Source organism: Eumetopias jubatus, unplaced genomic scaffold, assembly GCF_037043125.1.
Source record: "Eumetopias jubatus isolate StellerSeaLion01/CBP00866 unplaced genomic scaffold, mEumJub1_p1.0 scaffold_4, whole genome shotgun sequence".
Taxonomy (NCBI): domain Eukaryota; kingdom Metazoa; phylum Chordata; class Mammalia; order Carnivora; family Otariidae; genus Eumetopias; species Eumetopias jubatus.
The window spans coordinates 173465724-173481189 of NW_028274810.1; the positions used below are offsets into that span (position 1 = coordinate 173465724).

Genomic DNA, 15466 nt, shown 5'->3' on the forward strand with positions numbered 1-15466 from the left:
AAATAAAAAATTGTCACTTTACAGATGACATGATACTACATATTGGAAACCCTAAAGACTCCACCAAAAAACCATTACAACTAATAAACGAATTCAGTAAAGATGCAGGATACAAAATTAATATATAGAGTAACCTGTTGGGCTTCTATACACTAATACAAACTATCAGAAAGAAAAATTAAGAAAATTCCACTAAAATTGCATTAAAAAGTAGAAAATAGCTACAAATAAATTTAACAAAGGAGTAAAAGACCTGTGCTCTGAAAACTGTAAGACATTGACAGAAGGAACTAAAAATGACACAAATAAATGGAAAGATACACCATGCTCAGGGGTTGGAGGAATTAATATTGTTACAATGTCCCTATCACTCAAAGCAATCTATAGATTCAATGCAATCCCCATCAAAATTCCAATAGCATTTTTTCAGAGAACTAGAACAAATAATCCTAAAATTTGTATAGAAGCACAGATGATCTATAAAAATTGGCTATAATCGTGAGAAAGAAGAACAAAGCTGGAGATTTCACGCTCCCATATTTCAAATTGTACTACAAAGCTACAGAAATCAAAACAGATGATACTGACATAAAAACAGACACAAAGATCAATGGAACAGAACAGAGATCCTAGAAATAAGTCCACACATAGGTAGTCAATCCATAACAAAGGAGGGAAGAAAATAAAAAGGGAAAGAGACAGTTTCTTCAATAAATGGTGTTGGGAAAACTGGACAGCTACATGCAATAGAATGAAACTGGATCACTTTCTTACGCCATACACACTGAAAATAAAAGATTAAATGTAAGACCTGAAACCATAAAATTCCTAAAACACAGGCAGTAAACTCTTGGACATTGGTCTTAGCAGTATTTTTTGTTATCTGTCTCCTCAAGCAAGGGACAAAAAAAACAACTGGAACTACATCAAACTGAAAAGATTTTGCACAGCAAAGAAAACTATAAAAGGGAATCTGCTGAATGGGAGAAGATATATGTAAGTGATATATCAGATAAGGAGTTAATGTCCAAAATATATACATGCAACCCCCACCCCCCCACACACACAAAAACAAAAACAAAACACCCAAATAATCCAATTAAAAAACAGGCAGAGGACTTGAATATACATTTTTCCAAAGACATAGTTAATCAACAGACACATGAAAAAATGCTCAACATCACTAATCACCAGGGAAATGCAAATCAAAGCAACACTACCACCTTACACCAGTCAGAATGGCTAGTATCAAGAAGACAAGAAATAAAAAGTGTTGGCAAGAATGTGGAGAAAAAGGAACCCTATGCACTGTTGGGAATGGAAACTGGTGCAGCCACTGTGGAAAACAGTCAGGAAGGTCCTCAAAGAAATTAAAATAGAAAATACCATACAATCCACTAATTCTACTTCTGGGTATTTACCCAAAGAAAACAAACCCACAATTTGAAAAGATATGCATCCCTATTTTTATTTCAGCATTATTTATAATAGCCAAGATATGGAAGCAATCCAAGTATCCATCCATAGATGGTTAAAAGATGTGGTATACACACACACACACACAGGAATATTACTTAGCCATGAAAAAGAATGAGATCTTGCCATATGCAACAACATGAATGGACCTAGAGGATATCATGCTAAGTAAAATAAGTCAGAGAAAGACAAATACCATATGATTTCATCTATATGTGGAATCTAAAAAAAAAACATAAATACAAAGAATAAACTGCTGGTTGTCAGAAGGGCAGGGGGTCAGGAATGAAAAAAAAGGGTGAAGAGGAGTGGTTGCTACAGGCTTCCAATTATGGAATAAGTCACAGGAGATGAAAGCTATAGCATGGATAATATAGTTAATGGTATTGAAATAGTGTTGTATGGTGACAGATAGTAGCTATGTGTATGAGCATAGGAGAACATAGACTTCTAGAATCACTAGTTGTACCCCTGAAACTAATGCAACAGTATGTCAACTAGACTTCAATTAAAAAAAAAAAACTATATTGTAATAAAATTTTTTAAAAATACTGATGGGCAATTAATTTTCTTTTCACAGAACTCTAAACATTTAAAACACAGATGATCAGGATACCTGGCTGGCTCCATTACTAGGGCATGCAACCTTCAGGGCGGTAAGTTCGAGCCCCATATTGGTGTAAAGATTACTTAAGAAAATATATATATATATATATTTAAAAATAAATTAGTACAGATGACCAAAATGTTTCAAAATGGTGAGTAAATATTTTAAATTAAGAAGTTCTGATTTTTAATGTAGTTCAATTTATCTTTGTTTTTTGGTTAGTGTATTTTATGTCCTTAACAAATCAATCTCTGCCTATACCATGATCATGGAGAAATTCTCCTATATTTTTTCAGGAAGTTTTGTTTCACATTGCACATTTAGCTCTAGATACACCACAAATTCATTTTTATGATTAGCATGAAGCTGAGAATTTGGTTGTTTTCCATATATTCAGCTGCCTCAGCACAGTTTACTGCAAGGACCATCTGAGCCTAATTCTGGATACTTTTCTTTGTACCACTGTTCTATTTATCATAGCTTTGTAATCAGTTTTGATATCCAGTGGTCTAAGTTCTCTGACTTTGTTCTTTCGATCATTACTGCTTTTGGTCTTATATATTTTCATATTAATTATAGAATCATCCTCTCCCAACTGCCACAAAACCAAAACCTACTCAAATTTAATGAGAATCACAGTAAATTTACAGATCAATTTGGGGAGAACCGTCACCTTAACAATATTCAAACTCCCAATTTACTTAAATTCCATAACCCCCATTTTATTTAAGTCTAATTTTTTTAAGATTTTTATTTATTCATTTGAGAGCGAGCACACACATGAGCAGGGGGGAGGGGCAGACAGGAGAAGCAGACTCCCTGCTGAGCTTGGGAGCCATGGACATGGGACTCGATCCCAGAATCCTGGGATCATTACTCGAGCCGAAGGCAGACACTTCACCAACTGAGCCACCCAGGCGCCTTAAGTCTACATTTTGTCGTTCTCCACTTAAAGGCTTTGCAAATATTTAATTAGATTTATTCCTCAATATTAGCTCTTTTTTTTAAATTTTATTTATTTGACAGAGAGGGACACAGCGAGAGGGAACACAAGCAGGGGGAGTGGGAAAGGGAGAAGCAGGCTTCCCACCGAGCAGGAAGCCCGATGTGGGTCTCGATTCCAGGACCCTGGGATCATGACCCGAGCTGAAGGCAGATGCTTAACAACTGAGCCACCCAGGCGCCCCTCAATACTAGCTTTTTAAAGCTACTAAAAAGTTTTATGGTTTGTATAATTTTACTGTCTAATCTGCAGTAAGTATTAAATAATTCTGTTAAAGTAGACTTTCAAATTTTTATGATGATAATCACGTCACGTTTCCAAATTTTGTATATTCTTTGTCTTTTTCCTGGCTTTATTGAATTGTTCGGAAGTGTTGACAGTAGTCACTTTTGTCCTCTTTCTTAACTCACATAAGGGAAATAAGTATTTCATCATTAAGTAGGATACATATACTGTAACTTTTATGGAAATCCTTTTCATCAGATCAAAAGTTCCCTTTTCATCATTTTTAAAAAATCGGCCTAAGAAAACAAACTTGTTGGGGTGCCTGGGTGGCTCAGTCGGTTGAGAGTCTGAGTCTGGATCTCAGCTCAAGTCTTGATCTCCCCGTCATGAATTCAAGCCTGGCATTGGGCTCCACGTTTGGTGTGGAGCTTACTTTAAAAAAAATAAAACAAAACAAAACAAACAGAAAACTCATGGAAACTGACATTTACCAGCACTTCAGAACTATGCTGTCTTTTCATCCCTTTTTGGGCTATTTGTTTTTCTCTTTTCCTTGCCTTATATCCATAAATTCAACAGTTACCCAAATCTATTTCCTATATATCCCCCAGGTGAAGTCACTAATCTTTTCACATCTCAGGTGAAGCCATCTTTTTGATAGTGCCCAGTTCACTCTTCCAAGAGATGGTTGCAATCAGTGAGCCACTGTTTTGCTCAAGTTCAAACTCCTTAAACTTGGCACTCAAAGTACTTCACATATGAGTCTAACTTTAATTCTAGACTTCTGAATTAATCCCCTACAGTAGGAATCCTAAACTCCAATTTAACTGGTCTTTCCTACCGTCCTCTGAAAAAGCCCAGCTGTCTTTCTAGTTCCTTACTCCTCTAACATTATTTGGATGAAGATACTGTCTTAGAAATAGTATTAAGATTGAGAAGATAAGGGACACAGTTTAAAGTATTCAATATAAATAGGCAGTACAAGCTAAATGCCAAAGAAAGTAGAGACTATTCGTTGATATATATTTTTTTCTGGTTTTCTTTCCCCTTTAACTGGTCCTATAGTATAGGAATTGTAAACACTTCTATTTATTGATCTACATTTACATACTTTGATTTTTAACTTAAAATTCAATTGCACTAACCTTTTACTGTTTGAAAGAAACAAAAATACCTTACTACTGTACTCGTAAATTCCAGGGGTTTTTTTTCCATTATGGATTTTTTAAAGATTTTATTTATTTATTTGAGAGAGAGAGAGAATGAGAGATAGAAAGCACTAGAGGGAAGAGGGTCAGAGGGAGAAGCAGACTCCCTGCTGAGCAGGAAGCCCGATGTGGGACTCGATTCCGGGACTCCAGGATCATGACCTGAGCTGAAGGCAGTCGCTTAACCAACTGAGCCACCCAGGCGCCCTCCATTATGGATTTTATAGCTAAATAGAAATGATCCTCAGCAGTTACATTTATTCCACAATTCTTAGGAAACTTAATTATGGTTAAAAGAGCAAGAACTTGGCACTGACCAGGGTTAATATCCTAAACCCGACCCCTTACCCTCTACTCCCCCCTTATTTACATCAGTGTGATCTTAGGCAAATTGCTTAGTCCCCCTTTTCCTTCATCTGTAAAACTAGGTAATATCTACTTCACATGGCTGTTGTAAAAATTAAATGAATAGGTGGAAACAATTTCACAGTGCTTCATACATACCAAGAGCCACATAAATAGAAATTATCAATATTAATATTACTGCTCAAAAACAATAATGCTACTGCCAAGACTAGATTGTTTGGTACCTTCGTTTTTAATGATTTTGAAAACCTGAGTACAGGGTACTGAAACTGCACTGTTGGAGAACTGCCCACATTCTTGAAGCGCAAACTAAATTTGCGCCGTCTACACCTTTACGTTTGCCTTATTTTTACTCAACCCTTCTAGAAGGCAAATGATTAGAAAAATAGTATAATTATTGACCATGACAAAGCCGTAGAAATATCTAAGAGAGATTAAATGTCTGGGATTTGCTTGAAAATAACCCGTGGAGCGGGAGCAAACCCGGCCATGTGTTGACAATTGTTAAAATTGGGTGAAGGGTTCGCCAAGTTCGTTATACCATCCTCTCGACCTCCGTACGTTTGAAGATTTCCATAATAAAACGTGTTTTTTTTTTTAATGTCCAAAGGTCGATCTTTTTTGTGGGGCTTAACGCAAAATCCTAGCTACGTCCAGGAAGCTACACCGAGAAGTACTGGGAGGCTGAAAGTGAAACAGCAACACAAACCAGGTAAGACTGGTTAAGCCTCCCAGGCGTACCAGAAAGTGTGCGTCTCCTCCCAGAATCCCCGAGGCCCGGCCCGGAGGCGCACCCGCGGAGGCCGGCCGGTCTAATCCCGGGAAAGAGCGCAGCACCCAAGGCAACTACAGCAAAGGGCGGCCTTCCTGGGACCGCCGCCTGGCGGCTGGCGAGCGAACTGTAGCCTCGGAAAGATGGACCTAAGGGCCGGGGGGGAGGGGGCAGATGTGGGTGGGTGAGGCCCAGCCTTCAGTACAAGTCAGCCGACTTCCCTCCGCTCTGCCGGAGCTCCAGCCCCAGCAGAGCCCTCAGCCTCCCCGGCTGCCCGAGAGCGTCTTCGCCTACCTTCAGCCGCGGCGCAGACCCCCAAGCGGCTCACAGAGCCCGCCGTCCTCCCCTCATGCCCGAACCGGGGACTCCTTCAGCTTCCACTTTGTTACCAGGACTTCCCACCGCCCTCAGGCCTGGGAGCGCCTCCTCGACCGCCCCCCTCCAACCGCTTTCTTGAGTCCCTAGCCCCACTTACCTCGACCGCGCGGCAGCCGGGTGCCTTCTTGAGCTTCTCCGGCTTCCAGCTTGGCTCTCCCGGGGACTTACTGCCAATCACCCAATCTCCGCCCCAAATCCGGACCAGACTGACCAATCAGCTGCTTCCTCCGGCCCGGAGGCCGGTACTGAGAGCCCGGAGGGAAGAAGACGACCCGCCCACAGGCCTGCACAGACCTCTCACCGTGAGTGTGCGCAAGCGCGGTGCTTGGCTAGAGGCGGGCGCTTTCGCATGGACTTCGCTTTGTGTCTTCACTGCTCTGCCTAGGAAAGTACTCTGTTAGTAAACCCCAAGTGTGTAGCAAGACTCACATTTTGAATGTAGCCACAAGTGTGTATTACCTTGAAAGAAGCTGGGAGTTTTAAGCCCTTGTTAACCTGACTTATCTTGAGTCCTTTTATCCCACGCTATTGAGACTTCTGTTTACCTGACAGATCTTCCCACGTGAACTACAAATCCCGGGTGCGTTTGTGTTTAGGGGAGTTGAGGGTACGGAGTGTATAAAGAGCATGGATGAGGATTTTACTGTCTTCAGTTCCACCGTCTGTTTAGTCTGATTCGTGGGACATGTTTTTTAATAGTTGAATATTCTGGGACACTAAGATTTCAAATAATTCTGCCATGAAAATGATCATTACATCTATAGCTAACAATACATTCAGCATGGTAACGTGTGTAGGCCCAATAAGAAATTCATATGTAGAGTGAAAAACCTGTTTTAAGTATTTATGTATGGCCTTTAAAGAGGCTGTTGCTGATTGGCTGTCTCTCTTACCCTCCCTTTGTAATTGATCCCACAGGTCACGCAGCAGGCACCAGAGCTATGGTGGTTTTGTCCCGGGTGCCCGGGTCTCTTCCTGGAGAGGGCTTCCCAACTTCAGCAAGAGCATTAATCCATTTACTCAACAAGGATTTACTGGGAGCCCATTATGACAGTGCAAAAATTTTTAAAAGCCTTGAACCACGCCCTCAGCCTCCAGGCTAACAGGAAGACAGAAACACAAACTTAACCAAATGTTATAATGGCAGAATGGTGGAAGCCTGGGAGACCTGCCTAAGCCAGCCCAAGGGCTCAGGGAACACTTTCTAGAGGTGTGCTTCGGCTGAGGCTTGATGAAATAGTGCTTCTGAGCTAAAGGAGTGGAGGCAAAGGATAGCGGCATTTCTGGCAAAGTTTACCTGTTCCTTCTGAGATCTTTAAAGGGTGGGTTTACTGAGAAGCTAATGAAGCTTGTCCTCAGGCCCCCTGACTTGCCCCAGACCTTGCCAAGACCCAAGGAGGGACCCTAGCCCTGAGTTCACATGGTCATGTTGTTTTCTACTCTTTATTTTTTTTTAAGATTTTATTTATTTATTTGACAGAGAGAGGCACAGCGAGAGAGGGAACACAAGCAGGGGGAGTGGGAGAGGGAGAAGCAGGCTTCCCGCTGAGCAGGGAGCCCGATGTGGGGATCGATCCCAGGACCCTGAGATCATGACCTGAGCCGAAGGCAGACGCTTAAGGACTGAGCCACCCAGGCGCCCTGTTTTCTACTCTTTAAAAGGAACGTGGCTTAAAGAAACCTTCAAACGGATAGGTTAAGATGTGCCTTTTTTTCCCATTCCAGCTTCTTTTTCTTCACATTTCTCTGCATGCTAGGTGCCCTCCAGTGACCCTGGGCATTTTGGGGATCTGGGTGGGGGGAAGAGGATTGAGTTGAACTTAGATTCCTTTTGTGATCAGTTATTACTGACTCTCCCGATGTTGTAATGTCTTCCCAGGATACTCCTAGCCATACTATATGCCATCTCACAGAGGGCCTATGGATGTGTTTCATGGCACCTGGCACCAGAAATATGTGGCTGGTGGAGGAGAAAGAGTGCAAAATGTGTTGAGCCAGAAAGTAGGGGAAGATCTTCCAGTCATCATACTTGAAATTATAATCAGGATGCTTCACTTTTTGCTTTCAATAAACTTTATTTTAGAATAATTTTAGATTTACAGAAAAGTTGCAGATTGTTCAGAATTCCTGTTTACCCCTCACCCAGTTTCCCTTAATGCTAACATCATGCATTACCATGATGCATTTATAAAATTAAGGAGCCACCATTGGTACATTACTATTTACTAAACTCCAGACTTTATTGTTTTATTAATGTCCTTTCTCTTCCAGGATCCAATCCAAGATGCCACATTGCATTTAGTCATCATGCCTCCTTGCTTAGACTCCTGGTCTGTGACAGTTTCTTAATATTTCCTTGTTTTTCATAATCTTGATATGACCATGACAGTTTTGAGGAGTGTGGTCAGATATAAAATATGCCTTGATTTGAATTTGTCTGTTTTTCTCATGATTAGACTGGGGTTGTAAGGTTTGGGAGAAATATCACACACTGAGATGCCCTTCTCATCACATCATATCAGGGGGTACATGATATTAGCATGATTTATTTCTGCTGATGTTAACTTGACCATGGTAGTGTTTGCTAGTTTCTCCACTGTAAAGTTGCATTTTTTACCCTCTTTCCATATTCTCTTCTTTGGAAGCAAGTCACTAAATCCTACCCACCCTCAAGTGTCATGAGATTAAGCTTCAACTCTTGGAGTGGAATATCTACATAAATAACTTATAATTCTTCTCTAAGATTTGTTTCTTCTGCCCATTTACTTATTTATATTCATTTATTCATAAAGAATCATGTATATTTATTTTATATTTTGTTTATATTTTATATGTACAACCTCTCAGTGGACAGAGCTAGGAATATATTACCACCACGTTGTTTTTTAGTTCTTTGTTTACATCTCTATGATAGGTAACCTCTAAAAAGGCCCTCAATGATATTCGCACCCTTATGCAATCCCGTTAAAGAGGGTGGGTTTGACCTAGTGACCTCCTTCTAATGAATCAAATACAAGAGTGATAAGACGGCAATTAAAAGATTAGGTTAAAAAAGTGTGGCTTTCATCTTGCTTGCTCTCTCTTGGTCTCTCCTTCCCTCTCTCTGAGAGAAGCCATCTGCCATATTGTGAGCTGGCCTATGGAGAGACTTATGTGGCAAGAAACTGAGGGAGGCCTCTGGCCATCAGCCAGCAAAGCAGCTGAGGCCCTCTTTTCATCAGCCTCTGAGAAACTGAATCCTGCTAACAGACATGTGAGTGAACTTGGCAAAAGATCCTCTCCCATTTGAGCCTTGAGATGACAGGAGCTCCATTGATACCTTGATTGCAGTCTTGTGAAAGACCCTGAACCAGAGACCCTGAGCTAAGGCACACATGGATTCGGCATGCACAGAAACTATGAGATAATAAACGATTATTGTGTTAAGCTGCTAAGTTTTGGAGTAATTCGTTAGGAAGCAATAAATAATACAATTTCCGTCTTCTCTGCAAGATTGATGGTTCTGAAACTCCACTTTGGAGAGTATGTTTAAAAATATATATACCCAGGCCCCTTCCCTGAATCTTAGGTGATTGTTTTGCACAACTAAGTTTGGAAATTAATGTAGAAGGTTACAGGGCAATCCATTTGGAGACTTTAGGAGAAAATGACTTTCCTTTTCTTTTTAGTGTATCTGATCCTGGAGTTCCTCACCCAAAAAATGGCTCAGCTTCCTTGGCAGAATCCAGAAAAACTGAAACTTCAGTAGTTATTTAGTGAAAAGAGGAGAAAGAATCAGGTCCTCTCTTACTCACCCTGCAGCCTTGAAAAAGTCCTTTGACCTTTCTCTGCCTCCAAATTCCTAACAGATTAAAGGACTATAGTGTCATTGTTTAGGGAGAGATTTATCCATCATTAAGTGTATTTTAGGCAATAGAAAGGTGACCAAGGCCAGTTGTGGGTCAGCTCCCTTGCAGAAATTTAACAAAAAGGTCAGATTCCCACGTTTGTATTGGTAGATGGTGAAGCAGAATTCTCTTGTAGAAAGTATGTGAACTTCCAAGTCAGACAGACTCATATTCAAAAATGCCTCTGCCACTTATCAGCTGTGTGGCCCTGGGCAAGTCAGTCAGCCTCCCCAGGTCTCAATTCTCTGAACTGCTCAATGGGGAAAATAGCCACCTCACAGGATAGCCCTGAAGACCGATTGTGTAACATTTGTAAAATATTAAGGGTTATACCTGGTTTATCACAAGAGCCCAATAAATAATACCCATGAAAGACATTTAGTTGGCTGTGTGGTATGATCCAGTGGTTAGTAAAGTAGGGGACAGACAAATGTCCAAATATGTTCATCAGCCTGTCTCACATTAAGTTTAATGACAATCCCATTTGGTGAGATGGGTTGATAATCTGCAAGCTTTAAACGGTATCTTCCCTGAAAATCCAGACCCTTTCTCTCTAGTTCAGCATTTTTTCCAGCTCCGACTGCCTGTCTATAGAAAATATAACACACTGAAATGGGCCTTAAGAGGTTCCAAGTTAGAATCCAGAAAAACCTAACTGGCAAAAGACCACCAGGTAGGACAGTGAAGTGCCCACGTGAGGGGCATTTTAAGACAAGGTGAGGCCAGGGGCGCCTGGGTGGCTCAGTCATTAAGCATTTGCCTTCGGCTCAGGTCATGATCCCAGGGTCCTCAGATCGAGTGCCGCAGCCCTACTCAGTGAGGAGCCTGCTTCTCCCTCTGCCCCTCCCCCTGCTTGTGTTCCCTTTCTCACTGTTTTTCTGTCAAATAAATAAAATCTTTTTTTTTTTAAAAAAGATTTTGTTTTTTTATAAAGATTTTATTTATTTGAGAGAGAGAGAGAGAGCACATGAGAGGGGGGAGGGTCAGAGGGAGAAGCAGACTCCCCGCCGCGCGCAGGGAGCCCGATGTGGGACTCGATCCCGGGACCCCAGGATCATGACCTGAGCCGAAGGCAGTCGCTTAACCAACTGAGCCACCCAGGCGCCCAAATAAATAAAATCTTAAAAAAAAAAAGACAAGGTGAGGCCGGATGTGTCATTTATTAGCTAATTGGTCACCTTGAGGCACGTCTGTAAAGCAAGTTGAATGCTTGTTTCTTAATATTTACCAGTTTTCAGAATAATTATTACACATCAACTATTTTGTTACCCTGAAATATACTACATATAAGAAAGGCTGTTTTAATGCTTGGTTTGAGTCTCTCCATTTATTTACCAGTTTTCAGAAAAATGAGTTGGTTCCTTCAAATTCTCTGAAGGTGACCGGTGATGTTTCTTTTCTTCATCTTTTCCAGTATTAGTAAGCACTCAAGAATTTTACCATTACAAATTAGCTCTTATTAGATCTTTTCTGGAGAGTAGATTTTTATACAGAGAGAAGTGGGACTAAATGTACATTTATGGAACAGCCTCTAGACACTGGGCTGGGTGTTCTCCCTTAACACTATTTTATGTTGTTTCCCACAGCAATCTTGGAAGGCAGGTGCCATTATCCCTGTTTTTTAGAGGAGATTGAGGTCCTCAGTAGCAAAGTGACTAGTATAGAGTCATAAAGCCAGCGAGTGGTCAAAATCAAGATTTGTCTGACCCAAATGGCACCGTGTAGCTTTTCTGAATGAGGTCCTACAGACACTGAGTCACACTGGGTAGGGCTTACTAGTTACTTCATCAACCTCCTATCTTAGATCTTACCATATATCCTCCTCAGATGTAACTGTTTTGTGACCCCAAGTTTATCACTCTCATACGTGGAAAAGCAGTTCCTTGAAACTAAATACCACCTAGATTTTACTTAATGAAAATTTATATTATATTTACACCCCCCCTCCAGTAAATTTAGTTTACTTTTTACTTTTTTGTGCTCAGTCGGTTAAGCATCTGCCTTCAGGTCAGGTCATGATCCTAGGGGCCTGGTAACAAGCCCTGAGTCAGGCTTCCTGCTCAGCAGGGAGCCTGCTTCTCCCATTCCCTTTGCTGCTCCCCCTGCTTATGCTTTCTCTAATAAATAAAAATCTTAAAAACAAAAAAACTTTTTTGTGGGGCGCCTGCGTGGCTCAGATGGTTAAGCATCTGCCTTCGGCTCAGGTCATGATCCCAGGGTCCTGGGAGCCTGCTTCTCCCTCTGCTTTTCTCTCTCTCTCTCTCTCATGAATAAATAAAATCTTTAAAAAAAAAAAAAACTTTTTTGTGTGTGGTGGGCTCCTACTCTCTCAGATTCTGTCCTACATATTCAGGTAATATATGCTGAAAACCTCGACTGTATCTTTCTATATATTTTCCATGCTCATAGAATAATATATAAAGATATATTTATATAAACATATGTAGGATATGATTTGTTATTGTTTCCAAAAATCAGGCCATAGTCTATATTATACTTTGAAGCATATTTTATTACTTAACATTGTGGAAATCCCTCAACGTCTCTTCCTATAGCTCTCATTTCCCTTTCTTAAAGGTTTTCTAATATATTTTTCATTATGGCCCATGGCCTATAGATATACCATCATTTACTAAAACATTCCACTATTGATATGCCTTCATTTGATGTTTTTTACTGGTGTTGTTTTGGGTTTTTTTGCCAATATGAACATTACAATAACCACCTTTGTTCTTACATCTTTATATACTGATGCTTTTTATTTCTATGTTTGGAATCTTGAGGACAGCTGAGTTAAACAATATTATCTTTTAGAACAGATTTTGCTGAATTGCTTTTTAAAAGTCTATAATAATTTACATTTCCACAGCAAAATCTGAGAGTTCTCTTCCTACCATTAATGCCAGCAACTTTGTCATTTTGATTTTTTTGCCAGTCTGATCAGCATCGTGATTGTTCTCATTGTTAATTTGCATGTTCTTATTAAAAGTGAGTTTAAATATCTTCACATTTATTGGACTTTCTCTTGATTAAATACTAATTTTTATTGTTCACCCAATTTCTATAGGGTTAATCCCTCTTGACAATTTGTGATCAATATTTGAGTGTTAGCCTCTATCTACCCAGAGTTGCAAATTTACCCCCATATCTATTGTCTGTTGACATTGCTTATGTTATTTTTTTGCCACACAAAAAACTGCTTTTTAAAACAAGTGTAATATGTCCATTTCTTTCTAACTTCTGAGTTTCTAGTCTTGTTTAAGGTCTCACCTACTTCTATAGTTTTATGTAGTCTCCAAGATTTTCTTAAAGGATTTTTGATTTTTTATGTTTTACACTTGAGTTTTTAATCCATCTGCAACTTAAGTTTTTTGGTAAATAATGTATACAGATATAATTTTATTTTCATTCAGATAAATAAAAGTGCTTCTATTTATAATTATTTCTCCTCTAAAATTTTCTATTTTGACATGTTTTTTAGTCTACTTATTAGTTTGATAGTATGTACATAGAATTTTGGAATAAATAATATACATATATCAAAGCTGTAGGCTCAAAACTTTTTTTTTTTTAAAGATTTTATTTATTCATTTGAGACACAGAGATAGAGAGAGCATGAGCAGGGAGAGAGGCAGAGGGAGAGGGAGAAGCAGGCTGCCCAATGAGCCAGGAGCCCGATGAGGAGCTTGGGCTCCTCGATGAGCCCAGGACCCTGGGATCATGACCTGAGCCTAAGGCAGACGCCCAGGCGCCCCTAATATGTTTTTAAGCTGAAAGCGGTACTTCATCAAAAGGTTTTGGAAACCACCATACTAGACCATAAACTCCTTGAGGACAGTAATTATGTTTTCTCTTATTTTTGAATCCATTGCTAAGACTGTCTCTAGCACATTCTATGTGTTCTGAAGATAGTTTTAAAATAATTGAATAAATGAAAACTGCCATTATCTGATTCATGGGTCTTAAGCAACACAGCCATTGAAAGACTTGACATTCCAGCTGTGTCCTGTGGCAAGATATCTGAGAACAAGCAATGACTCATAGTAGCAGGTAGTATAACTTTATTGGTGTCAAGTTCATACATTTTTAATATGGGAATATAAATTCTTAAAACCTTAAGAGATTTCATTGGGCTTGTAATCCATAGGTGCTTATGAAATTGTTAATTATTTTTTGTGACTACAATCCCTGCCTTTTAAGGCCAGTCATCTAACTCTCTGTTAATGGCAGTTGGTAAGGAAGAATTAATCTTCTCAATACTTTAATGTCAGAGGCGTGATTATATTTAATTTTAGATTTTGAACTTCCAAAAGACAAAGACTCTATAGAACATACATTCTGCCAAAAACCTATGTCATCAATTACTAGTTGGGAAAATCCCAATTGTCCTCTCTCTTTCTGATATACAAATTAACCTTAGAAAAAATAGCAAGTTGCAGCACCTGGCTGGCCCAGTGGTGGTGAGTTCAAGCCCCATGTTGGGCACAGAACCTACTTAAGAAAAAAAAAAAAAGCAAGTTTACTTTCTGTGTTATTGCACTGTTTTTAATAACAATACTGAACAAAATTTCATTTACTCAATCAAATGGATTATGTTTAACCCGTGTCCTTTGGACTTCCTATATTGACTTTTTTACAGCTTTTTTTTTTTTTTTTTTTTTTTTAGAGTAAATGTATCACAATCTCCTTTTTCCCTTTTCCTTTTTTCCCCCCAGTTCTAGCAGTTGGTTGTCCTGGTTGATTATTACAAATTAGGCTGGTGCTTCTACCGCTGGACATTATGCATCATTTCTTTCTACTTTTTGTTTTGCGTTCAGTATTCACTTACCACCACTCTCTCTTCTGACTTTGGGAAACAGAAATCATGCCAAAGACTTGTTTTTGCTATAGGTCAAATGGTGTGAAAAGGACCTTTTCTATTCCACTTTGCTAGTATTTTTTCTTGAGCTTGTTAGAAGGAAGAGGATAACCAAGATTAAGGAAAGGCAAAGAAATTTAAGCAGAAATAACTGGATTTTTTTTTTTAAAGATTTTACTTATTTATTTATTTGACAGAGAATAGAACGGCAGGAAAAGGCTGCTTTTCCCGCTGAGCAGACAGCCTGATGTGGGGCTTGATCCCAGGATCCTGGGATGACGACCTAAGCCAAAGGCAGACGCTAACCGACTGAGCAATCCAGGCGCCCCAACTGTTTGGAGTTTAAATTCACTTAGGAATCAAAGTATTGGAGACAATTGCATAGAACACAGTATGGATTTTTTTTTTTTTTCAAGTAATAGCCACACCCAACTTGGGGCTTGAACTCAGGACCCGGAGAGTCGCATATTCTACGACTGAGCCAGCTAGGCGCCCCGGGAATATTTATTCTTACGCACCCTCTTTCCCCACTAGAGGCCTCTTAAATTCCTGGAGACTTGACTTTAATACAGGCGCTACGTGGCAAAATCAAATTGTGAAAAGAGACTCTAGACTCCATTCAGTGAAGTTATTGGGTGCAATGGATGCCTTATTCTCAGAATGGCCTGTGGAATTTAAATTACACT

The 15466-nt window shown here is 39.7% G+C and overlaps 1 protein-coding gene across 2 annotated transcripts in view; it reads right to left on the reverse strand.

The window, feature by feature from the left end:
• MTFR1 (mitochondrial fission regulator 1) overlaps positions 1-6195 on the reverse strand; it is a 66697-nt gene extending 60502 nt beyond the window's left edge. Inside the window, exon 1 of one of the 2 annotated variants that reach the window (XM_028112655.2) lies at positions 6133-6195. The gene's annotated coding sequence lies outside the window, so the exon portion shown is untranslated. Of the gene's footprint in view, positions 1-5626; positions 5672-6132 lie in introns of those variants that run through there. The other variant, XM_088022824.1, reaches the window with a different exon arrangement.
• Positions 6196-15466: the final 9271 nt, after the last annotated feature.